Here is a 27,199-nt window from a genome sequence, read left to right as displayed (position 1 = left end):
CTGCATTGTATCTGTTTTGGGTGGTCAGCACTCACTGTCTTAAATTTTTTTATTGCTTGTAAGTGGTCTTTTAAATGTCAGTGTGTCCTTTATAAACTTTGAATAATACAAACATTATTAAGGTTGGTTTTCTTTTTTTTTTTTTATTTTATTTTATTTTATTTTATTTTTTTAAATTTATTTATTTATTAAGGATTTCTGCCTCGTCCCCACAACCGCTTCCCATTTCCCTCCCCCTCCCCCCGATCAAGTCCCCCTCCCTCATCTGCTCGAAGAGCAATCAGGGTTCCCTGACCTGTGGGAAGCCCAAGGACTGCCCACCTCTATCCAGGTCTCGTACGGTGAGCATTCAAACTGCCTAGGCTCCCACAAAGCCAGTACGTGCAGTAGGATCAAAAACCCACTGCAATTGTTCTTGAATTCTCAGTATTCCTCATTGTCCGCTAACACAATAAGGTTGGTTTTCAAAGAGAAAGAGTTGTACAACAGGCATGGGATAATCCAGACTGTAGCAGAGGATGCTTAAACCACAGTCCATGTACCAAATATTTAGCTTTTTCATTGCCAAGCTTTAAATTCTGAAGAGTAAAGCTGCCAGACACAGGACATTAACAGGCACTTTTTAAGTTGCGACAAAATGACATGCACATTTGAATTTTACATATTCAATTTTCCAAAGATAAAGACCTAGTCATCTACTTCTTGTATATTCCTGATAATTATTTTATTTCCTTTCTTCTGTTTTTCCTTCCTTCCTTCCTTCTTTTCTTCCTTCCTTCCTTCTGTCCTTCTTTCTTTCCTTCCCTTGTTTACTTATAGGCAGCATCTTCTAAGTGTTTCCAACCCTACCTCTGTGAAGGACATGTTAGGTATTTCATTCCTTATTTAGACTCTATGTCATGGAATAACAATCATCCTTAACAAGAAACTAAAAGATACCAATTTTAATTGGTAAAATATGATTGAAAAGAGAAATTATAAAATAACTATGCTTATTGGTACTTTATTTTTTATAGCAAGGAAATGGAATCAAACTGGTTTTTAATCAAGAAATGAATTAATAAAGAAAATTTGATAGTGTATGTAAAATGCACCACTTTCAGCTCTAAAGTCAAATTTGAAAAAAAAATAATGAATGCACCCAGAATATATAATATTGAGAATAGTCACACATAGTCACATAATCTCAGAAAAATAACCCTACATATTCTCCATCATAGAAGGACCTAAGGTGTGTGTGTGTGTGTGTGTGTGTGTGTGTGTGTGTGTGTGCAAACAAATGTATATTTGGGTATATTAAACATGTAGAACATAAAATAACAAGAAGCAAACAATAGTTGATGAGGGAGGAGGTGATGAGAGAGGACTGAATTCAGGAAACAGATGTGAGAACACAATTTGTAGTAACAACAGAAACCAGGAGAGTTAAACAGAACCATTGCCAGGATGGGAGCTAGGAAACAATAGAGGGGAATAGCAAGGTGAGAGTAGTCTGGTCAGGGAAATGGGACAGGAAGGTTCATTGAGAATGGGACGAAAGTGAAAAAGGGTTATATATTAAAGAGCAGTCTGGAAGGCTGCAAATCCCACAAGGCATCATACTATTAACTCTATGTAAAAACACAAAATGAAAACCTTATAATGCAGGTAATTCCATGTGTAAAGAGCCCACAGGCCATATAGCAAAAAGTCCAATACCAGACCTAAGGCTCTCTAATGCTATTGATATTGGTTATCCACCAGGAGTAGAAAGTAAGTTCTTACTGAATGCACTTTAGAAACAGGGCCCAGAGATCCCTTAGCCAGAACTAATATGAATGCTTCTTCCCTGAGAATTAGCTTCCTTGGTGCCAAAATGAGGCATTCATACTTGAAAGTAGAGAGGCAGCCAACAGTACTACCCAGCTATGATGATAGGAACCACAACAATGACCAGCATCACACAAATAGCCCCATGGATAAAGGAGTGGCATGCATACCTTGGCAGTAAGTAACATCCCTCTCATTGGACTTAAGAGATCTAGTACTGGAAATATAGCAATGGTGGAATCATATTTATTGAAGAAGAATCTACAACCAAACCAGTACAATCTGTAAAAACAGTCTAAATATTTGCCCATTAACCCCAAATAATTATAGTCTTCATCTCTGATCAAGGAAACTTCTCATTGCAACAGATGGAGATCACCACAGAAAAAAACAAATCAACCAAAATGCAGAGCTGAGGAACCTTGTCCCAATAGATACATCCTCAAAATCCTCCCACGGCTAAGGCACAGGGAACAATAAGGAAAAGCGGACAGAAAGACCCAAGAGCTAGAGGGTCAGGGAGTTTGCTGAGGGATTGTGTCTTCTAGCGATATCAGAGTCTCACCAACATGGCTGCCTAAGTGTGAGCTGAATAAGGATGACAGCAATGAACACCCCAAACTGATGGAGAGGTCCACGAGCCTCAGCTGTACAAGAATTATAAGGCAACCAAGGAAAATTAGAAGCAGGCAAAGTGGTCTACTCCAGAGAAGAGCATATCAATAGCTGTCCGCTGCAATAGTCAGTCCTGAAAACATACATACAGGTAACATTATAGAGACACAACAGGTATATTAGGGATATATATACCCATCCATATGATATGTAAATATATAATGTATCTATATACCATCTATACCGATATTTATATATAATCTATTCATGCAAAAATGCAATAATAGTGAAAAAAGACACCATAAATTTGGATGAGATCAGGGAGATTTGTACAGGAGAGTATGGGAAGGGTAGGAAAGGGAGGGGAGAAATGTAATTAAATTATGATCTCAAAATATGAATTGAGGGTATAAACCTAATTGTTTATTTACTACTAAGTTTGCAAAAGATTTTTCATTTTGGGGCAGTACATAAATGTTTAAAAGTACATTCCATAGTCCAAGTGTAAAATCTAATGTTAATCTCCGCACCTTCAGAATGGTTGCTCTAAATACACAGAAATTTCTTCAGATATATATTTTGGGTCTGGCTAATTTTTGTGCATGGTGTTTTTTAATTTCATGATCTTTATGATAAAGTTCTAATTACAAATTTTAAGATACTTTTCTTTAATTATATATTCAAAATAACTGACAAATCTGAACTAAAAATTTAAAGAACAACCATTTGCTATTTATGGTATTGGACATAGCATGGATCATTGCCAAGGGCATAAAATTCTGAATAACAAAAAAAAATAGTATCTTACCAGTGTTTTAGGTCGATCTCATGCATTCTTTTTTATGTCAATCTATTAAAGCTAAAAAAAAACCTTTTGAAAAATATTTATGCTCTATTGATGAGATTAAAATTAAAAGCAACATGATTCTAAAGAACTTGGGGCAAAGCAAACCTAACGCTCATGGCATTCTTGTGTGGAATTCATGTGATACCACTCTTAACAGACTTTCCTTTTGATTTAAGTACCAAAGATCTTTTCAACTGAACAGATTTTATACACAATAAAACCACACATTAGCTGGTTTTCTTTTTCCACAACGGTGCTCATTTTGTGAAGTATGTGGAGCGATGTCTGTTATTAGACTTTGGGTCAAGTTTGATTTCACTCCATGTCTCTCTGCCTTGGGCTTGACTCCTGTGCAAGCCACTTCACTTCCCATCCATTGGTACTGTTTCTAAGTTGTAGATACTACATGTATCTACACCTTCTATTACTGTATCAGCATACAAACTGAGTAAGTGAAGTTTTGGATTCATGAAGAAGATGGGTGCATGAAATGTGTGTAAGTGACTGTGAAAGGAAAAGTTAACATTTTTTTTTTTTTGCCAAGAATGGCACTTGAGGAATTTAAAAAATACACAAAAGTCCATCCATAAACTAAACGGCAGAGATAACACTAGAGAAAGGAAGTGTTCCACAGGGTCCAGAGAGCGTGGGGCTTGAAGGAACAGAGAAGACAATTCTAATACAGCATGAAGAAATTTCTAGTAGTATTCATGTTTTCACGACACTGCACTTGACTCTCTGCCGTATGTTCCCCAGGGCACTGAAGGCTCGTCCACCCCCTAGTGCCAAACACTATCCTTCATTCTGTATTTATACTGGAATGTACCTAAGGCCCTAATATTTGGGGTTTCTGTGAGGCAATATTTTCCTATTTATAAAGAAACACAAATGTGTTTTCACTTGTAACAATATGGTGTGGTTCCCACTAGGTCAGCACTTTTAACTCTCTGGATATAATTTCTGGATTCCTGCCCATTTGTGGCAAATGTTTATTCTCTCTCCACTTCACTGGTCTCTAAATCCTCTAAAATCATGAAATTTATCTAAATATGCCTCCAATAGGGTAAGGATGCAACCATCTGTAATTACAGCAACCTGAAAGCAGATAATAAATGAGGATTATTTAGACACAGATATCCTGGAATACATAAACAAATAAACAAACAAACCTATAGGTGTGTATTTTCAAACTCATGCTGCCTAGGGCTTTATTAACTAATTAAATGTACAGAATCAAGTCTGTCTTCCCTTCTGAAAAATAGTATTCCATTGCTTGTTTGGTTTCTTTTGTATTTTCTGGTAACTAATTATATGTATTAATAAAACTGAATACAATCCTAGAAAATAAAAAAAATAAAACTTATCAAGATACAAACAGAAAAACAGAGCTCATCCAACTTTCTGGTGTCTGTCATTAACCCAGTTCCAGAGCAAGAGCAGAAGCAGAAAAGATGTTGACAGAACTTAGAAACCGTTATAAAATTTGTATCCAGTTCTAGCGTACCACCAATAGTCATCCACGGCAGAGCCAGAGTTCAGTCATGGTGGCCTATGTTGTAAGAAGAGCTCCTACAGTCAGTCTCCCTGGCTGTGCATTAGTATGCCCTCTCCTCCTCTCCCGCCATGCTTCTCTATCTTCAGAAGAGCAGAAGCGCCCGCAGCAAAGAGGGATTCCAGCTCTCCTGAGCACACCCTGTGACGCCAAGATAATACAGAGACAGGAGGTGACAGTGAGGAGTGACCACGTACTATGCTGCACTGCTGAGCACTCTCTGCTGTCCCACACATTTTCTGCCATGAGGAAAATGAACAAAAACTATAGGATGGGGCTGAGAATCCCCCTAACCCAGATTTGCTTGCTTCGCAGTATCAGGTCATGCAAATGTAGTGAATATAAAAAATTACATTAGTGTAAATAAGAAATATGACATAAAAACTTATATAAAATGGAAACAAATTTGAAGTAATGAACCAGGTTATGTCAGATAAAATAATAAAATTGTTAAGAAAAACATGGAAATGTAATGGAAAAACTGAAACTTCTATAGTTGTTTATGTGAGAGAAAATAAGTGGAAAAAAAGAAAATTTTGATAACTTTTATAGCTATTTATAAAACTCATATAACTACCAAAAGGTAAATCTGTAAGACGTTTAGAGAATTTCAATAATGTCAGTGAAATGAAGGTTTCTAAAATATGCCCCATTAAAAAAAAAGACTGATAGAATCTGCATACATATAAAAAGATGTGTCCTGAGAAATTAGCAAATGCAATATCAGATGCCGGTAGATTCAGAATCCACAGAGAATCCAGCAGAGTGGAGACACCAGACCCAGGCAGATGCTGAAGTTAAGAAATGGCTGTCTGAGGCAGAACCACTTCCTGATAGGGAAAGTCAGTTCTTCCCGTAGAGAGCAGATTGATACCCTAGTAATTCATTTGTTAAAATGGCTAAACAGTGATGAAAATCAAGATAAAGGCTGGTAAATGCTGGCTAATATTTTTCCCTAGATGTTTCTGGACATATATTTCCATGTTCAACAAAGCACTTGCATTTTCATTTAAGTGTCTGGAAGTCATGTATTTTCTACTTAATAAAACTGTCTCAGGAATCTGAAGGAGCCTCCCCCTGAAGTGTATGAAGTGCCACACAACTTTGAGCATTTGAGGAGATGACCAGGGATCTCTGAAAATGCTTTTCATTCACACACCATCTGGGCACATGTGACTATATAGTTTTCATTGATAAAGAAAACCTTAGACAGCTCATGTCACTAAGTGGTCACATGGTTTGCAATGACAGAACAGGAATATGTATATTTGACCAAACTTCTCAGCCACCAATACATTACCACTACCTTTAGCTGCTCCTTTGATAGGTAACCTTACTAGTCGCTGAAATGACATGAAGACAAATGAATATAAGTTTCCATTTGCCTTTAACTCAACTGTGGACATTAAAGTGTTTTTACAATCATTGTTATGCGCTTTAGTTATGACCAAAACCTCCTTCAAGAACCCTTTTACAAGCCGGGCGGTGGTGGCGCACGCCTTTAATCCCAGCACTCGGGAGGCAGAGGCAGGCGGATCTCTGTGAGTTCGAGACCAGCCTGGTCTACAGAGCTAGTTCCAGGACAGGCTCCAAAGCCACAGCGAAACCCTGTCTCGAAAAACCAAAAAAAAAAAAAGAACCCTTTTACAAGACAGACTTGAGTTCACAGCTTCTACTTTCCACCATTTGAGTTCTTCAAGAACAATTGTGAAAGAGAATCACAATATTATAGCTCAAGTATGAATCTGAGAGAAAGTTCAGAGGTTAATAGCACATACGTTTTCATGGAGGATCTGAATTCAGTTCCCAGCATCCATGCCTGGCAGCTTGTAACCATGTGTAAACTCCAACATCCGAGCAATCTGGTGCCTCTGACTTTGAAGAGTTCTTGTCCTCACGTGCACATGCACACACAGACACACACTTATGTTAAAATTAAAACTGGAAATTAAATAAATTCTTACACATATGATATTATATGGCTAACCCCTTTCAAGGAGCTGACCAAAATAAATGCATCTACAAGAAACTGGAACCTGATTCCACACACAGTTCTAAACCCTCAGTCACGTCTTTTGAGGGTCAACCCAGGGGAGACTTTTTGGTTCTAATGGCTCGGTCAAGGCCGAAAGCATCCCTAACTACTCTTTTCAGTGTTAGCTTTATTGCTGATGTGTGAGAATTTTGATTCCAGACTGTCATGGCGGGCAAGGTTACGCTGCTACTGATGGTCTCTACAATTACATCTAAAAGTCTAGAATATTTTTCCAAAACAAAACTTGTTTTGAGTTTTAATATAATTATGTTTCTCCTTTCACCCCATATACTCTCTTCCATCACCCTTCACAGCTATGGCCTCTTCTTTCACTAATTGTTATTACATGCCTATACGTGTATACATATAGATTTCTACACATAATGTCATCAATCATTATAAGGTTACTTGGATGTGCATTTCTAAGACTGACCATTGGTCCCTAGACAACCAATTGGTATGGTCTTCCCAGGAGAGGCCCACCTCTCCTTGTTCCTAGCTTTACTTATTCACCTATGGCTCTTGGTGTAAGGTTAAGGCCCCATGGGATTTTTCCTGTCTACTTTGGCATATCCATTAGTGGGCAGTCATGTTGGTAAGACCTAATGGATGTAGCTTCGGATGTTATTAGAAGACACATCTCACAGCAATTTCTTTGATTACCCTGGTTCTTACAATCTATCTACCATCTCTACTTTGTTTTATCTCTATTAATGAAATCCTTGTAGATGTTGATATTTATTATGTATTATATATTTTATATAATTGTCCTGACTGGTTTTGTGAATTAACTTGACACAAGCTAGAGTCATCAGAAGAAGTTTCAGTTGAGGAAATGCCTCAATGAGATCCAGCTGTAAGACATTTTCTTTTTCGTGATCAATGGGGGAGAGCCCAGTGAATGGTGGGTGGTGCTATCCCTGGACTGGTAGTCCTGGGTTCTACAAGAAGCAAGTCAAGGGAAGCAAGACAGTAAGTAGTTCCCCTCCATGGCTTCTGTATCTGCTCCTGCCTCCAGGATCCTGCCCTGTTTGAGTTCTTGTCCTAACTTCCTTCAGTGATGAACAGCAATGTTGAACTGTAAGCCTAATAAACCCTTTCCTTCCCAAATGACATTTTGGTCATGGTGTTTTGTCATAATAATAAATCCCTAACTAAGACAATAATTATACTTTATATATTATTTCTTATATGCTGTATATTTTTCATGGCCAAGGAAAAGATGAACTGAAATTGGTTTCTTTGTTGCAGAAAATAACATTATATTTGCATTTGATTTTTTTTCTTTTTTTCTTCCATTTCCTGCTAGTTTATATTCATCCTTATGGAATAATGTAATTTATTGTACACCAGATAGTTTTCAGAAACAGTGTAGCATACAATAAAACTAAATATAAATAAATTATAAAGGTACAAATATTTTAGTATGTTTGAAAGTCTCTTATAAGTCATGTTGTTTACATAATTCACCTCAAATGATACCTATTCCTGAGAAGGGCAATGATTGGGAATCTTTCAGTTGATAGATTATACTACAGTCTTCAACATCCCCTCCTTAGCTTGCATTCTTATAGAAATATCCAGAAATAAGAAATACAAGTTTTGAAATTAACCCATTTTTGAGTATTATGATAATCTCATGTAATTTCCTGGATATGAAGTTTTCCTTGGTATGGGAGAATTGTCTGTTTTTTGTCAATCATATTTTGAATAAATGCTGATTAGCCAGGCAGGAAATATAGGCAGGTCAACCAGACAGTAAGTAGAGGTGGGGCTTTGAGAACAAGAGAATTCTAGGAAGGAGGAGGCCCATTCCTCCAGTCCTGCCCAGATCACCGAAAAAGCAAGATGTGATCTGCCTAGCTGAGAAAGGTACTGAGCCATGTGGCTAACATAGATAAGAATAATGGGTTAATATAAGTAATAAAAGCTAAAAAGTAGTCTGAGCTAATGGGGAATCAGTTTTATAACTTATGGAGACCTCTGTGTGATTTTCTTTGGGTCTTACTGGCTGTGGCTACAGGGCAAGACAGAAACCCCAAGAGCAGGCCCTCATGTTACATTTCCTTGTCCAAAGTCTAGACTTTGTACACTATGTGCCTGATCATCATTAATACCACCTCAGTTCCCAGAATGTTACATCATGTTACATCATCACAAAAGATCTATTTTACAATAACAATGTTAGAGAACACAGTGACACAACTTTTTCACAATATGTTAATATATTATTGAAATTTCTCTAGGTTGATTTTAGGTTTTGATTATAGAAATATGAAATTTTAGCATACACAGGGTTCAATGGCTCACAGGTTTAGACAATCCATCATGGGTCTTCTATCATAAGGGTACTTGAAAACTGCCATGTATTTACCCTGTTACAGGCTCCTGTATTACAGACAGATGACTTCAGAATAGTAATCGCCTGCTGTTTCTAGCACCCTTTATAACAGGTTTATTTGTGAGCAAGAATTAAAATATTCTGGCTAGTCATCAATTGAAGAAAATTAACTATATCATGGGTCTATTTTTAAATGTCAAAATAATAAGATCTTAGTAAGTGTTTCTCTGAAGATTAAATTGTAAAGAGTAATGTTACCTGCATATGAAAATATCACATTGAAACACATTACTTCATATTCTATCTAAAAACATAAGAGAATAGATTAAATAACATTTATTTATGTAGGTCTTGTACATATGTTAACTGTGTAAAAAAAATCCCATTATAAAAATTGCAGATAAAATAATGCATACAATAAGTGATCTACCTACCAGCCTAGCAAAGAAAGAAAATTCCAGCATGCTAACAATCTGAAACAGCAGTAGGAAATCTGAGAACATTAAACAAAATCAACTTGAGGGCTTTTCCTGAGTCTTCATCTTGAACACTTCTCATTTCTCCGAGGTCTAGTCGAGTATGAACTCCTCAGTGGATGCTTCACAAATACAGAATGGGTCATAAAGGGGTCAGTTAACATGAAGCTACAGAGATATGTGTTTGAGTCACTTTTCACTCATAAGATGAATTGCTGTTGATTCATCTGTATAGACCTGGTCCGTCTCTCTCAGTCAAACATACCTTTGAAAGCTGAGGAGCAGCATGTGCTGTATGGTCAATGGCTACAGATAGAATGAAAGGTAATTGAATAAAAAAATGCTCAAATTATTGACCTTGCCCTTATTAATACTGCTCTATCTTGCAAAGTTAAACCTGTCAAAGCTATAGGAAGTAACCATACCCATGACCTCTAATTATATGGTTTTATATGTCCAAATATTATATAATTGGCTGAAAAGTACACCTGAACAGACATTGATAATATGACATATGCTGTGGTATAAATTTTCATATCAAGGCAAAATTAGGTCCCAGCTTTGGTAACTATCCAATGTGCTATTGACTGAACTAAAGTGACCAGGTAAGTCTAAAATGTCTCTATTGGAACCCATAGCTCCAAGTTTAGGGATATTCTGTAATAGTTGCAAAATAATTATTGCTATCTTCAAGTCTAGTACTTAAAATTTTATAATCTGTAGCCTTTGCTTTATTTAATATACTAATTAAAAGTGGTTGCCTAAGCATTTTTTTCTGAACAAGGTTTCCATACAAATACCCCAAAAATCTAAACAAATCATTCTGACCTATAGTTAGATATAACTTCAAATTTATGGAATTGACTCCCAGAAATAGAAATCTCTCTCCCTCTCTTCTTCTCCCACAGCAAGGATAGAAGCAACAAGGAAAAGAAGGTAGATTCTTTGGAAATGAGAGGCTGTAGGGTTGAAAGTGAAGGTGATTTTTGTGCAGTCTCTGTGGCAGTGTTTTTTGTACACAAGGTAAGTAGGAAATGCAGTAAGGAAGCTGCACAGATTATTGCACTCTGTGGACATGCCCATCATGGCACTTAAAATGATGTGTGAGTTTTCAAACCATGAAGCTGCTGCCCCTAATGTCTTGGGAGTGATTGAAAATGAGAGTTTTATCTATTTTTTTCTTTTTCCTTTTTAGATCATTGTATTCCCCAGGATGTAGCAAATTGTCAGAAACCATTTTCATTTGAGAAAAAAAACATTCAAATACTTCTTGAGAATCGTTTTGGAGTCAGATATTATATACACAATGGTTAATCAAGGAGGCTTGGCCTTTGCCCTTGCACAGTTTGAAATCCTGGGGCTAAAAGGCAGCGGATGCAGAAATTGCTTGGTGATTTAATCACATTCAGTAACAGCATCCTGCCTTTTGGACTCACAACTTTAACTCGTAACTTTTTTTTATACTTTTTGATAATAAAATTTATCCATTTCTGAAGATTCTTGAACACCTTCCTCTCACTGATAATCACAACGCAAAGCATCCATCTCTTGCTCTTTTGTTTATTCCTTCTAACCAAGTTTCAGTGCTCCACAATCGGGATTCTGAAAATGGCAATGTTTCTCTCTCCAAAGACAAAGTGTATTATACTATCAAACTGTGCTTGTTTGACCTAGACTACCCCAAGATACAATATTCTTGATGGAGACAAGCTGCCCTGGAAAGGGACCCTTAATGCAAATGAGGCATGCAAAGAGTGTGATATATGATATATAAAAGAGAACCAGGTCAATGATGATGGATTCTGAATACAACACTTGTTGCTATTCCCAGTGAAGGTACTGACATGCTTTGGAGACTTCTGACTGATAGCTCCCAGATTCGGAGTAAGACTTTGAAGTGCAATCCTAACAGAATGTTCAGTATTAGAGAGAGAAAACAAGGAAGGTCAGTTAAAGTGTACCTTCAGTGTAAATTCAGGTACCTAACAATAATGGTCCAAAAGACACCAGGAATCTAGAGTTCCAGAAGAGGGATTTCAAAGAGAGAATCACACCCATTCAGGACAGGAATCAATTTGGAATTAAGAGACAACAAGTAAATCTAGACAACTATGTATGCCAAAGTATAATTCACTACAGATTGGGAGTTTTATGATTAAAGCTTTGAAGAATTATTTGAAATATACAGAAGTGATGCAGGTGTTACTAGAAAAAGTCATCATGAATCTTCTTATTAACAATAATTTTAATATCTTAAGCAAGTGTTAAAAACTGAGAAGATTCTTTAGGGTGTTTGGTTATATTTGTTTGAGACTTTATTATTATTATTATTATTATTATTATTATTTTGATTATCTAAACCAAGAAAGAGTAAAACCCCAACAAAACGCTGTGAGTCAACTATGCTTCAAAAGTCAATCAGAGCTTCAAGAATCTGAAAGGTGAGTGACTAGTCCATGGTATGAGTCTCTGGAAGTGCAACACTGTGCATTCTACTATAGAGTCTGTGCACTAATATGCTCAGTCTGCTGTCCATTTGACTATAGTTAGTAAATGATCAATTATTAAACAGAACATATTGTAATATATCTTCCAATGAATATCTCTAAAGGGAAAGATCTAGTTTACAATGCTGGGGAGCTCACACACTGTTACTACAATGATAAACCTGTTTTTCCCCAAAGGCATCTTCTGAAAGCATCTACCTATAAATAGGCATACATTGAAGAATTTTATCAACATATAAGTTTTGCAGTGCCATGAGAAAAAGATGCAATGAGCACATCGATTAGTGTCTGATGCTACAGAACACTCTGCTACTCAATGCATTGATTCAGGGAGCACAGATCAGTATCAGTCTTTTGTAGTTAAGACATGGTTATGCTCTTCAACTGCTTCACATAGATCCATAGGGAAAAGAAGGAGGGAAGGAGCCAAAAATGCTAATGAATGAATTCAGATCACCAGGAAGCTCATGACTTAAGTGTGTGTCATTTCATCAGTTTTCAAATGGGTATAGCTTAATGACTCAATTAGTCTCATAGGAACAGGGCAAGCACATACTTAATGTTCTCTGACACATTACTGATGAGAACTTCTCAAATCCATGACTAGCTGAAGCTTATGAATAATTAAATCCAAAAATATTTTATTTTATAGTTCCCCATGAATAGATTAATGGGTAGATAATTGTTGGTATTAATACAAGAAAATAAGTACACAGAATTAACATTCTCAAATATAATTTTGCTAATTGACTTTACTTCTGTAGAAATTTATTATCTATGGAAATTGAACTCTCACGTTTTGTGTCTTAGAGACTGTTAAATACTCCACGTGAAAAATATGACCTCTGAGTACTTTACATAGACATCTCCCAGAAGCAATGGAATGCAGTTAGTGGATACTAGTATGGGGATCTACTGTACTTGAAAATTATTAAAATGTGGTAATCTTGGTATTGCTGCTGATTAAAACTGAAGACAAACCAGGTCATACACTGAGAACAGTGCCTCTGGTGGAAACCTCATCAAGCTGTTTTTTTTTTTTTTTTTTTTTTTTTTTTTTTTGGTTTTTCGAGACAGGGTTTCTCTGTGGTTTTGGAGCCTATCCTGGAACTAGCTCTTGTAGACCAGGCTGGTCTCGAACTCACAGAGGTCCGCCTGCCTCTGCCTCCTGAGTGCTGGGATTAAAGGCGTGCGCCACCACCGCCCGGCCAATAAGCACAGGAAAGCAGGAGATAGGCTTGGTATAAAAAATGTTAGCCATATTGATGAATATCTTGCATATCACCATAGAACCTTCATCTGGCGATGGATGGAGATAGAGACAGAGACCCACACTGGAGCACTGGAATGAGCTCCCAAGGTCCCAATGAGGAGCAGAAGGAGGGAGAACATGAGCAAGGAAGTCAGGACCGCGAGGGGTGCACCCACCCACTGAAACAGTGGAGCTGATCTATTGGGAGCTCACCAAGGCCAGCTGGACTGGGACTGAAAAAGCATGGGATAAAACCGGACTCTCTGAACATGGCGGTCAATGAGGACTGATGAGAAGCCAAGGACAATGGCACTGGGTTTTGATCCTATTTCATGTTCTGGCTTTGTGGGATCCTAGCCAGTTTGGATGTTCACCTTCCTAGACCTGAATGGAGGGGGGAGGACCTTGGACTTTCCACAGGGCAGGGAACCCTGACTGCTCTTTGGACTGGAGAGGGAGGGGGAGAGGAGAGGGGGAAGAGGGAGAGGAGTGGGAGGAGGGGAAGGGAAATGCGAGGCTGGAAGGAGGCAGAATTTTTTTTTCAATAAAAAAATATTAATTTTTTTTGGTATGAATACCTTTCAAAATAGAGTAAATCTCTACCCAGAATCTGAATTTTTGCTCACCAGCCTTTATGCTGATACTTATTTATGTAATCACAAAGTTAATGATTGCAGTGCTTTCAAGGCCCTGGTTATGAACATTGTCTGGGGAAGAGCACTATGAAAACGTTAACCATGCCCCTCTGAAGTGACATTTTACTTAAATGTAAGGATATGGATTAGTGTGTGTTAACTGTAATAATAACCAACCATAACAAAGTTATATCTCATCTGATAAAGACTTTATATGTGATATAACTCTGTATACTCACTCAGCAAATTTCAGGCAAACAAAATTAAGTCTGCTTAGATATCCATAGAGGCCCACAGTCAGTAAGTGTTTCAGAACTACCTTTGAACAGTCTATTATATTTGTGATGATTGAAAGCAAAACTGAAAATATTTCTGGTATTCATAAACAAGCATTAGCGTAATTCTAGAATTAAGAGCTCCGATGTCTGGGCTGATAAAATAATGGAACTCTCAAGTCATACCCTTCACTACTGCTCAGATATGGTAGTCAGATACTTATTAATTTGCCTGCTTCCAGAGGTGTCTGAAAATATATAGTAAAATCTCAAATATATAGCACTTTGTAAAAGGCATGACCAATTCACCTTGTGTATATAATTGATGGATGCTTTATGTACTAATTTTGACATTGATATAAGATCCAGGAACACACAAGTCCTCCCCTCACATCTTTACTGCAAATGGAAATATTGCTACAGAAAGACAAGCTTGAGTCTGTATTAGAATGATTGATACTTTTGAATATAAACATGGAAGCTTCTTCTCCAAAAGGTTGCCGGGCTGCACTGGCTGCTGATGGTGTTTTTGACAGGTTTTATGAGACCCTCAATCAGTGGAGGATAGTGCTGCATAGCCACTTCTCATGTTCTTGCCACTATGAAAAGCCACGAGACCCAGAGAAAGCATGGGTCTCACGAGCTGCATGAAGGGGACAGTGAATACTCTAACTCAATGCTCACAGCAACACTCTAACCCAATGCTCACGCCTGCATTCACAGCTGCTTAACACACTCATAATGAGGTGGGAATACTGTGAAAGTGGTTTGTATGTTATAAAAATAAAAAGATGGAGAAGTTTTATTTAGTGGAAATTAGACATTACCATAAATTTGTGGTTTATGTGTGTGTGTGTGTGTGTGTGTGTGTGTATGTGTGTAAATTCAGGGTCTGACAAACAGAAAATTATCCTGAGGAAAAAAACCTATTGCATATTACTATTTTCAGTTGGAGTCTTCTTACAGACCTTGTAATCCTATCATAATTTCAGGAAAGAAAATTCTCAGGAAAACAGATTTACAAACATGCAAATAGTCACATCAACAGTGGAGAAAATTGAAGGATCAGAATGCACACCATGTCAGTCTAACAGGCTTGGAGAAAGTGCCTACCAAGTTGGTGTAACATGCTTGAAGAAGTGGGTACTTTGCATGTATAAAGGTCCACACCTTTCCCTGACTTCTGATAACAAATTAGTTATAACTTGTTAGACAGATTGCATTTCTTGGAATGCCACTGAGTTTGTAACTTAGGGCAAATGTCCTATCTACCCCACAGCATGGTCTTAGAAGCCACAAAAAAAACAATCATACAGAGTATTTACTCTGATTTCTACAACACAACTACCAGAAAATTGTGGCTGGTTGTTTCATTGCTTTCAGTACTACTATGGAACTAAAGAGTTCTGTAAGATATATATTATTATTTATATGTTTCTGTAAATTAACATGAATAAGTCAGGTAAAGTCATCAAATCTATTATCTTGCCATTCTGAGTTATGTAATTATACTATCACTTTCCAAAAAGATACTTTAAATGACAAATATAACTGTTTCATTTCTCTACTGTTCACATACAACAGTTAAATTTAATTTTGAAAAGCATGGTGGATTAATGCTAAAAACTTTAATTCTTTTAGTTATTCTTATTTTATTTATTCTCTTTTTTAAAACAGTATTTTTATTTTACATACCAATTCAAGTTCTGCCACCCTCCCCTCCTTCTGCTCCTCTGACCTTCTCCCCATTCCACCCTCCATGCACCCCTCAGAGAGGATAAGACCTCCCATGGGGAGTCAACAAAGTCTGTCACATCAACCTTGTTTGGGGCAAGACCAAGGCCCTCCCCTTTCGTATTTTCTTAAATATTTATATATAATATAAAATATATATACTATATATATATATATAATACTATATATATATGGTATTTTATTACACTTTTAATAAAGCATATTTTAGAAAGCAAAGAAGTAAATTTCAGAGATAATTATCTTTAGGAAGAGCTTAACAATGCATACTTGACCATTGTCATTATAAATTTTCCAGATATACTCTTATACAGAAATACATTCTTTCTACTTAGAAAAACAGTAATGTATCCTGAATATGTTTCTTTGTCAATAACTGTGCTGCCGTATAAATTGTTTTAATTGACTTCACAATACCTTATTATATGACTATGATATGTCCTTTATTAAAAAGCCTTATTGTTAAATGTATGAATAATTTACTTGAGTATGAAAAATCTTTAAGTATTGGATTCTAATTATTGCCTAGTGTATATCAAGCTTCAAGAATCATATTTTCAGCTAGAGAAATAAATGTTAGTGATTTAGTTGTTAAAATATCTTCACAATTTTTGTTCATTAAGAATTTAGTCATACTACTGTAGTCAATCACTCATGCTCACGCCTAAAGACGCTTACGGTTATAATGAACTAATCAATAAACAAAATATTTATTAATGTGTCTTAAATAGTCATCTGTGAGTAATTTTCTTCATTAAATTTAAGGATATGTTTTATTTAAAATACAGAATTAATGAGGGATAACTATCCATGTATCCTCAACTGTCTTCTAGATAGGACAGCAATGGGGTGAACAAAATGGGAAAGTGTCTTCAGTAGTGGAGAAGACTGGTGATCACTGAATAACAGTGAGAAAGATATTTAAAAGTGAGTAGGGTGAGAGCTCACTCATGAACTAATGAAAATGAATTTTAAGATAGAACTAAACAACTTCAATTATTAGGAAAGAAAGAAATGCAGAAACTCATCATGATTGAAGCACAGACGAAAAACAGAAGTCATAAATGAACATTAACAGCTCATACCTGAGCCTGCCAGGACGCTGGGACCGAACCGAGAGGACAAAGGAGTGGCCAGTAGCTCCTTTGTTCCCATAGCCTGCCCACAGCGAGCGGGGTGGGCCCTTTGTTCGCGAGCTAACCAGGCAGCAGCGCAGAGTTTCGATCTGGGCACCGAGTGAAACATCATTTGTGGTGAGTGAGTGCTGCGGCAGCTGGGAACATACCTCAGCCCGCCCACACTTCCAGGCCATCCTACAGGGGCTATACTGCCCAAACCGCCTCTCTATTTCTATCCCATTCAGCTTACATCCAGATCCCCACACCCCCTGTCTCCCTCCCTCTCTCCCTCCTTTGGGGCATAGCGCCTCCCTGCCCAGCCTGCTAGGATGCTGGGACCGAATCCAACCCGGGAGGACAAAGGGGTGGCCGGTAGCTCCTTTGTTCCTATAGCCTGCCCGCAGCGAGCGGGGTGGGCCCTTTGTTCGTGAGCTAACCAAGCAGCGCGGAGTTTCGATCTGGGCACCGAGTGAAACATCATTGTGGAGAAACATCTCTGGGGAGTGACATCACTGGGAAGGTACATCAGTGGGCAAGAAGACCTGATCCTGTAAAAGAAGATCCAAAAGGGAGTATTGGGAGGAAGAGATGGGCAGACGCCAATGCAGGAATTCTCCCAACAATCTGAAAAACAACATGAAACCACCAGAAGCCAGTGACCCCACAACAGGAGGACATGAACACCTTAATCAAGAAGAAGTAGAAAAAACTGACTTCATGAAAGTGATTGACACCCTTAAACAGCATATAAAAAACGCCCTTATGGAAATGGGTGAGAAGTATAATAGAAAATTCGAGGAATTGGGTAAATCAGTGAACGATACCCTAGGAAACCAAGGAAAAACAATCAAGCAGATAAAGGAAACAGTTCATGACTTGAAAACTGAAATGGAGGCAAAGAAGAAAACACAAACAGAGGGCTGGCTGGACATGGAAAATCTAGGTAAACGAATAGAGAGTACAGAATCAAGTATAACCAGCAGAATACAAGAGATAGAAGAAAGAATCTCAGATTCTGAGGATAACATAGAGAAAATAAACACTCTGATCAAAGAAAACAGCAAGTCCAACAAACTCTCATCACAAAACATTCAGGAAATATGGGACACAATAAAAAGACCAAACCTGAGAATAATTGGAGTAGAAGAAGGAGAAGAAGTGCAGCTCAACGGTACAGAAAATATACTTAATAAAATTATAGAAGAAAACTTTCCCAAACTGAAGACAGATGTACCTATGAAGGTTCAAGAAGCATACAGAACACCAAATAGGCTGGATCAAAAGAAAACATCCCCTCGCCATATAACAATCAAAACACAAAATATACAGAATAAAGAAAGAATATTAAGAGCCGCAAAGGAAAAAGGCCAAGTTACTTATAAAGGTAAACCTATCAGACTTACACCTGACTTCTCTATGGAAACCATGAAAGCCAGAAGGTCCTGGATAGATGTTCTGCAAAAACTAAGAGAACACGGATGCAAGCCCAGACTACTATATCCAGCCAAACTTTCATTCACTATAAATGGAGAAAACAAAATTCTCCAGGATAAAAACACATTTAAACAATACGTAGCCACAAATCCAGCCTTACAGAAAATAATAGAAGGAAAATCACTAACCAAGGAGTCCAACAATGACCACAATAACTCAGACATCTAGAGACTCTTCACCAGCGCAAATCAAAGAAGGAAAACACACAAACCCGACTACTAAAAAAGTGACCGGAGTTAACAACCACTGGTCATTAATATCACTTAATATCAATGGGCTCAACTCACCTATAAAAAGGCACAGGCTAAGAGATTGGATAAGAAAACAGGATCCAACATTCTGCTGTCTACAAGAAACACACCTCAACCACAAAGACAGGCACCTACTCAGAGTAAAGGGCTGGGAAAAGGCTTATCAAACAAATGGACCTAAGAAACAAGCAGGTGTGGCCATACTAATTTCTAACAAAGTTGACTTCAAACTTAAATCAATCAGAAGAGATGGAGATGGACACTTTATACTCATAACAGGAACAATTCATCAGGAAGAAGTCTCAATCCTGAATATCTATGCCCCTAATATAAAAGCACCCACGTACGTAAAAGAAACATTACTAAAACTCAAGGCAGACATCAAACCGCACACACTAATAGTAGGAGACTTCAACACTCCTCTCTCACCAATGGACAGGTCAATCAGACAGAAACCTAACAGAGAAATTAGAGAATTAATGGAGGTAATGAAGCAAATGGACTTAACAGACATCTATAGATTATTCCACCCAAAGAGGAAAGAATATACCTTCTTCTCTGCAGCTCATGGAACCTTCTCGAAAATTGACCATATACTTGGTAAAAAAGCTAACTTACACAGTTACAAAAAAATATTAGTAACCACCTGTGTCTTATCAGATCACCATGGATTAAAGTTAGAATTCAACAACAACGCTACCCCCAGAAAGCCTACAAACTCATGGAAACTGAACAGTCAACTACTGAACCATACCTGGATTAAGGAAGAAATAAAGAAAGAAATTAAACTCTTCCTTGAATTCAATGAAAATAAAGAAACAACATACTCGAACTTATGGGACACTATGAAAGCAGTGCTAAGAGGAAAGTTCATAGCACTAAGTGCCCACCTAAAGAAAACAGAGAAAGCACATACTGGAGACTTAACAGCCCACTTGAAAGCTCTAGAAAAAAAAGAAGCAGACTCACCTAGGAGGAGTAGAAGACTGGAAATAATCAAATTGAGGGCTGAAATCAACAAAATAGAAACACAGAAAACAATCCAAAGAATCAATGAAACAAAAAGCTGGTTCCTGGAGAAAATCAACAAGATTGACAAACACCTATCCAAACTAATTAAACGACAGAGAGAGAACACGCAAATAAATAAGATCAGAAATGAAAAGGGGGACATAACCACAGACACAGAGGAAATTCAGAGAGTCATTAGATCTTACTACAAAAGCCTGTATGCCACAAAACTGGAAAATGTAAAAGAAATGGACGCTTTTTTAGACAAATACCATCTACCAAAACTAAACCAATACCAGGTGAACAATCTAAGCAGACCTGTAAGTTGCGAAGAATTAGAAGCTGTTATCAAAAACCTCCCTACCAAAAAAAGCCCAGGACCAGATGGTTTCAATGCAGAATTCTACCAGAACTTCCAAGAAGACCTAATACCTATACTCCTTAATGTATTCCACAATATAGAAACAGAAGGGTCATTACCAAATTCCTTTTATGAAGCCACAATTACTCTGATACCAAAACCACTCAAAGACTCAACCAGGAAAGAGAACTACAGGCCAATCTCACTCATGAATATCGATGCAAAAATCCTCAACAAAATACTGGCAAATCGAATCCAAGAACACATCCGAAAAATTATCCATTATGATCAAGTAGGCTTCATTCCTCAGATGCAGGGCTGGTTCAACATACGAAAATCTATCAATGTAATCCAGCATATAAATAAACTGAAAGAAAAGAACCATATGATCATTTCATTAGATGCTGAAAAAGCATTTGACAAAATTCAACATCCATTTATGTTAAAAGTCTTGGAGAGATTAGGGATACAAGGGTCATACCTAAATATAATAAAAGCTGTATACAGCAAGCCGACAGCTAACATCAAATTAAATGGAGAGAAACTCAAAGCCATCCCGCTTAACTCAGGAACACGACAAGGATGTCCACTCTCTCCATACCTCTTCAATATAGTACTTGAAGTTCTAGCAATAGCAATAAGACAACATAATGGGATCAAGGGGATTCGAATTGGAAAGGAAGAAGTTAAACTTTCGTTATTCGCAGATGATATGATAGTGTACTTAAGCGACCCCCAAAACTCCACCGAAGAACTTTTACAGCTGATAAACAGCTTTAGTAATGTGGCAGGATACAAGATCAACTCCAAAAAATCAGTCGCCCTCTTATACACAAAGGATATGGAAGCAGAGAGGGAAATCAGAGAAGCTTCACCATTCACGATAGCCACAAACAGCATAAAATATCTTGGGGTAAATCTAACCAAGGAAGTGAAAGATTTATTTGACAAGAACTTTAAGGCATTGAAGAAAGAAATTGAAGAGGATATCAAAAAATGGATGGACCTCCCTTGCTCTTGGATTGGGAGGATCAACATAGTAAAAATGGCAATTCTACCTAAGGCAATTTATAGATTCAATGCAATCCCCATCAAGACCCCATCAAAATTCTTCACAGATCTGGAGAAGACAATAATCAACTTTATATGGAAATACAAAAAACCCAGGATAGCCAAAACAATCCTATACAATAAAGGATCTTCTGGAGGCATTACCATCCCTGACTTCAAACTCTATTACAGAGCTACAGTAATGAAAACAGTGTGGTACTGGCATAAAAACAGAGAAGTCGACCAATGGAATCGTATAGAAGACCCGGATTTTATCCCACAAACCTATGAACACCTCATTTTCGATAAAGGAGCTAAAAGTATACAATGGAAGAAAGAAAGCATCTTCAACAAATGGTGCCGGCACAACTGGATGTCAACCTGTAGAAGAATGAAAATAGACCCATATCTCTCACCGTGCACAAAACTCAAGTCCAAATGGATTAAAGACCTCAATATCAGCCCGAACACACTGAACCTGATAGAAGAGAAAGTGGGAAATACCCTACAACAGATGGGCACAGGAGATCGCTTCCTATGTATAACCCCAGAAGCACAGACATTAAGGGCAACATTGAATAAATGGGACCTACTTAAACTGAGAAGCTTCTGTAAAGCAAAGGACATGGCCACTAAGACACAAAGGCAACCTACTGACTGGGAGAAGATTTTCACCAACCCCACAACAGACAAAGGTCTGATCTCCAAAATATATAGAGAACTCAAGAAACTAGACTTTAAAATGCTAATTAACCCAATTAAAAAATGGGGCACTGAACTGAACAGAGAATTCTCAACAGAAGAAGTTCAAATGGCCAAAAGACACTTAAGGTCGTGTTCAACTTCCTTAGCAATCAGGGAAATGCAAATCAAAACAACTTTGAGATATCATCTTACACCTGTCAGAATGGCTAAAGTCAAAAACACCAAGGATAACCTTTGCTGGAGAGGCTGTGGAGGAACGGGTACCCTCATCCATTGCTGGTGGGAATGCAATCTTGTGCAACCACTGTGGAAGTCGGTGTTTCGGTTTCTCAGGAATTTCGGGATCAACTTACCCCTGGACCCAGCAATACCACTCTTGCGAATATACCCAAGAGATGCTTTATCAAATGACAAAAGCATTTGTTCAACTATGTTCATAGCAGTATTATTTGTAATAGCCAGAACCTGGAAACAACCTAGATGCCCTTCAATGGAAGAATGGATGAAGAAAGTATGGATTATATACACGCTAGAGTACTACGCTGCGGTAAAAAACAATGACTTCTCGAATTTTGCATGCAAATGGATGGAAATAGAAAACACTATCCTGAGTGAGGTGTCCCAGACCCAAAAAGATGAATATGGGATGTACTCACTCATAATTGATTTCTAGCCATAAATAAGGACCACGGAGTCTACAAGAGGTGAACCTAAAGAAGCTAAGTAAGAAGGTGAACCCAAGGAAAAACATATAGTTGTCCTCTTGGCTAAGGGAAGTAGACCAAATTTCCGGGGAGAAAATGGGATCTTGGGGATGGGGTGGGATGGGGGTAAAGGGAGATGGGGAGAGAAAAGGTAGAAGGGAAGGAGGGGGGACCTGGGAAACAGGAGAATTGGGATAAAGGAAAGGTGGATAGGGGAGCACGGAACCACAATTCTTAGTTAAGGGAGCCAGTTTAGGGTGGGCAAGAGACTTGACCCTAGAGGGGCTCCCTAGTGCCCAAGATGAGGTTCCCAGTTAGTTCCTTGGGCAGCTGAGGATTGGGAACCTGAAATGACCCTATCCTAGAGCAATACTGATGAATATCTTGCATATCATCATAGAATCTTCATCTGGTGATGGATAGAGATAGAGACAGAGACCCACACAGGAGCACTGGACTGAGCTCCCAAGGTCCCAAGGAGGAGCAGAAGGAGGGAGAACATGAGCAAAGAATTCGGGACCACGAGGCGTGCATCCACCCACTGAGACAGTGGAGCTGATCTACGGGGAGCTCACCAAGGCCAGCTGGACTGTGACCGAAAAAGCATGGGATAAAACCGGACTCTCTGAACATGGCGAACAATGAGGGCTGATGAGACACCAAGGACAATGGCAAGGGGTTTTGATCCTACTTAATGTGCTGGCTTTGTGGGAGCCTAGCCAGTTTGGATGTTCACCTTCCTAGATATGGACGGAGGGGGGAGGACCTAGGACTTACCACAGGGCAGGGAACCCGGACTGCTCTGTGGACTGGAGAGGGAGGGGGGGGGAGAGGAGTGGGGGAGGGGGAGAAGGGTGGGAGGAGGGGGAGAAGGGTGGGAGGAGGGGGAGAAGGGTGGGAGGAGGGGAAGGGAAATGGGAGGCTGGGAGGAGGTGGAAACTTGTTTTTTGTTTATGTTTTTTTTCTTCTTTTCGCAATAAAAAAAAATTAAAAAAAAAAAGAGCTCATACCTTAGGAAGAATCTTGAGGATGTTTGACGTTTTGGATTATTTGACTTAACTGCTACTGTTTCAGGATATCTGATTGTACTGTGAAACCCTGAAATTGTGTTAATAAAATCAACTTTGGTTCAGGGGGTGAAGTCAGCAACTAGTTGACAGGAATTAGCCATAGGGAGTATGGGGGTGGGGCCAGAAATATGATAGAGAGATGTACAGGAAGGAGGAGGGAGGGACTTAGAGATCCATATTCCCTTTGGTTTGCAAGGGATGGAGAGATGCTCTCTTGCTGGTCTCTGGTCAAAATGGAAAGTCAGAAGGTTGCATCTCAGCTTCTCTGATCTAGCAGATATTGACCCAAACATGTGACAAATCCATGTGTAAGCAATCTTTGTATAGTACAAACTTTAAAAATAATTGAGTTACATCTTGTAAATGTAGCATGTTATTTTTTACTAAGTATCATTCTATCTTTTAGCCTGTCTCTGACAGTCTTTGTTGAAGAAACAAGAGAATTGCTTAATGATTTTATAAATGTATCTCCTGAAATAAGAGGCTCACATTTTTTATGCCTTGTTCAATTTTCAATGCAAGGCTCTTCCTTAGCTGGCCAAATGAAGATTCCATTCTGTTTATTAGAGGTTCAGAATGTTTCTTAGCTACGACATTCCTAACTGATAACCATGAAATGGAGGCCTGAAAATAATATCATTTCTTATTTCACGATCCTAAAGACAAAACATCTAAACTCAAGATATTGATAAAGCTGATTCTTCTTGGAGTTTATGGAGGAGACTGTACTCCACCAGCTGATTCTTCCTGGAGCCTATGGAGGAGACTATTTCACGAGAAATCCATGGCATAGCGTCATGTGTACATGCAGCATTCTAATATCTCTCTATTACCACATGGCATCTCTCAAATCTCAAGTGTTCATGTAGCTTTCTTACAAAAACTAAATCACTGCATTTACATACCAGTCTAACCTATTCTGACCTCATCTAAACTGTACCTATAATGACCCTATTTTCAAACAACGTCTGATTCATGGGCAGATCCAAACAGCTTTTAAAAAATGCAACATAGCTCATTATTCTTGATGTGTTTAAATATATAAAGTAGATTCTCATTATTTGAATACTTACTTAAGTATTTCTGTGTCTGTAATATATAATTAAGCAGCCGGGCGGTGTTGGCGCATGCCTTTAATCCCAGCACTTGGGAGGCAGAGGCAGGCGGATCTCTGTGAGTTCGAGACCAGCCTGGTCTACAAGTTCCAGGACAGGCTCCAAAACCACAGAGAAACTCTGTCTTGAAAAACCAATATATATTTAAGCTCGACTGTCTGTAGAGGCAATAAACCAACTTATTGTCTAATGTCTCTGGAAAAAGCACTACAAAATATTTTAAAACTTTGAGTACTTCAAATTATTTTAACTGGATTTGACAAAAATAATGATTTTATGAAATCCTCTTGTTAAGGATTTGAAAAAATATAGATTAGAAATGTTTTATTTTATAGTTTATCATACTCAATACATTTGTAATAATTTAAATCAACATACAAATTGCTTTCAAATATATTTTGCAAATTGTTTATGTCTAAAGAGTTTTTTCAATTTATTCATTTTTAACCTATGTTTCAAGAAGATAGTAACTATAAATTATACATTGTTGCATAAAATTGATCAAATAATGATCCTCAATAAGTGCACTTCACAATGTATATTCTTTAAGCATTCTAATATAATATTATAATATAAATGTCTGTTACCTTAGTACTCTGCAATAATGCCTCCTGATGTGTGTCACACTTGAGGCTTCTGCTGTTCCCATGTACAATTAGAACATTCTTATCTAGAGATCAAGGAAGCTCCACCTCATGATACAAAATGGAAAAGTTGGTAGAAATGAACATCTCATTCAACAAAGTAGGCATCTCAATAAAGAAACTAGTCAACCCACAATAGTACTATACTTCAGAAGAAACCAAGTGCAGCCAGCCATCAAATTTCACATCTATTCTTCTACTTCTCTAAAGACTCTCTTGGCTCCTCTCCTGCAGTGTATCATAATCCCCCAAGACAAAACAAAACTAATTTGGTCAGAACCATGGGAAGCAGTCAACTGACCAGCTGGTTAATGAGACACTTCTTACCATTGTAGAACTTGGGAATCTTTCTCTTCAGTTTCTAAGTTGGTAAGATTGCTTTAGAATTATTTCAATTGCAAGCAAGAAGAAAGATTTCTTTACAAATGTAAGAAGGTGGAACTCTTTCAAAATGTAGTTGCCCATGACATCAATCATGGGATGCAAAAGTAAGTGTCCTGGAGAATGAGAGATGGGATATGTGCTAAATGATGGGGCACTCTAAATTCGAAGCATGTGGGCATTTTATTAAAAGTCAAAATTAGTTAGTTCCTAAAACCTGGTGAGGTAGCTCACACCTGTAAATCCAGCTATCAGGCGACTAAGGCAGCAGGAATACAAGTTTGAAACCAACCTGGAGTACAAAGTCTGACTTAGTTTCAAATAAAACAAAAGCAGGGTGATTATAAATGAATGCTTCTCTCTATAGAAAGACAGACAGACAGACAGACAGACAGACAGACAGATAGATAGATAAATAGATAGAGATGATTAAGTAGTTATATTTAAAATAAACCAATCAATGAGTATATGGAATGTTCTTTTTTTATTTTTATTAAAAATTTCCACCTCCTCCCATCCTTCTCTTCCCTCCCTTTCCCCCTCCCTCTCCAGTCCAAAGAGCAGTCAGGGTTCCCTGCCCTGTGGTAAGTCCAAGGTCCTCCCCCCTCTATCCAGGTTTAGGAAGATGAGCATCCAAACAGACTAGGCTCCCACAAAGCCAGTACATGCAGTAGAATCAAATCCCAGTGCCATTGTCCTTGGCTTCTCAGTCAGCCCTCATTGTCAGCCACATTCAGAGAGTCCGGTTTGGTCACATGCTCATTCAATCCCAGTCCAGCTGGCCTTGGTGAGCTCCCTTTAGATCAACCCCATCTCAGTGGGTGGGCGCACCCCTCGCAGTCCTGACTTCCTTGCTCAAATTCTCCCTCCTTCTGCTCCTCATTTGGACCTTAGGAGCTCAGTCCTTAATATCAATGAACTCAATTCACCTATAAAAAGGCACAGGCTAAGAGATTGGATACGAAAACAGTATACAACATTCTGTTGTTTACAAGAAACACACCTCAACCACAATGACAGACATCTACTCAGAGTAAAGGGTTGGGAAAAGGTTTTTCAATCAAACAGACCTAAGAAACAAGCGGGTGTGGCTATCCTAATTTCTAAAAAAGTTGACTTCAAACTAAAATCAATCAGAAGAGATGGAGATGGACACTTTATACTCATAACAGGAACAATTCATCGGGATGAAGTCTCAA

At 38.0% G+C, this 27,199-nt stretch overlaps 1 protein-coding gene across 1 annotated transcript in view; it reads right to left on the bottom strand.

The window, feature by feature from the left end:
• Positions 1-27,199, bottom strand: part of Naaladl2 (N-acetylated alpha-linked acidic dipeptidase like 2) — an 835,422-nt gene that overhangs the window by 677,819 nt on the left and 130,404 nt on the right. The window lies entirely within an intron of this gene.

The sequence above is a fragment of the Microtus oregoni genome, unplaced genomic scaffold (assembly GCF_018167655.1).
Source record: "Microtus oregoni isolate MIOR12 unplaced genomic scaffold, Mior012 000010F_ref0000083, whole genome shotgun sequence".
Taxonomy (NCBI): domain Eukaryota; kingdom Metazoa; phylum Chordata; class Mammalia; order Rodentia; family Cricetidae; genus Microtus; species Microtus oregoni.
The sequence above is the reverse complement of the archived record's forward strand: the minus strand, read 5'-3'. Positions and strand labels throughout refer to the sequence as shown.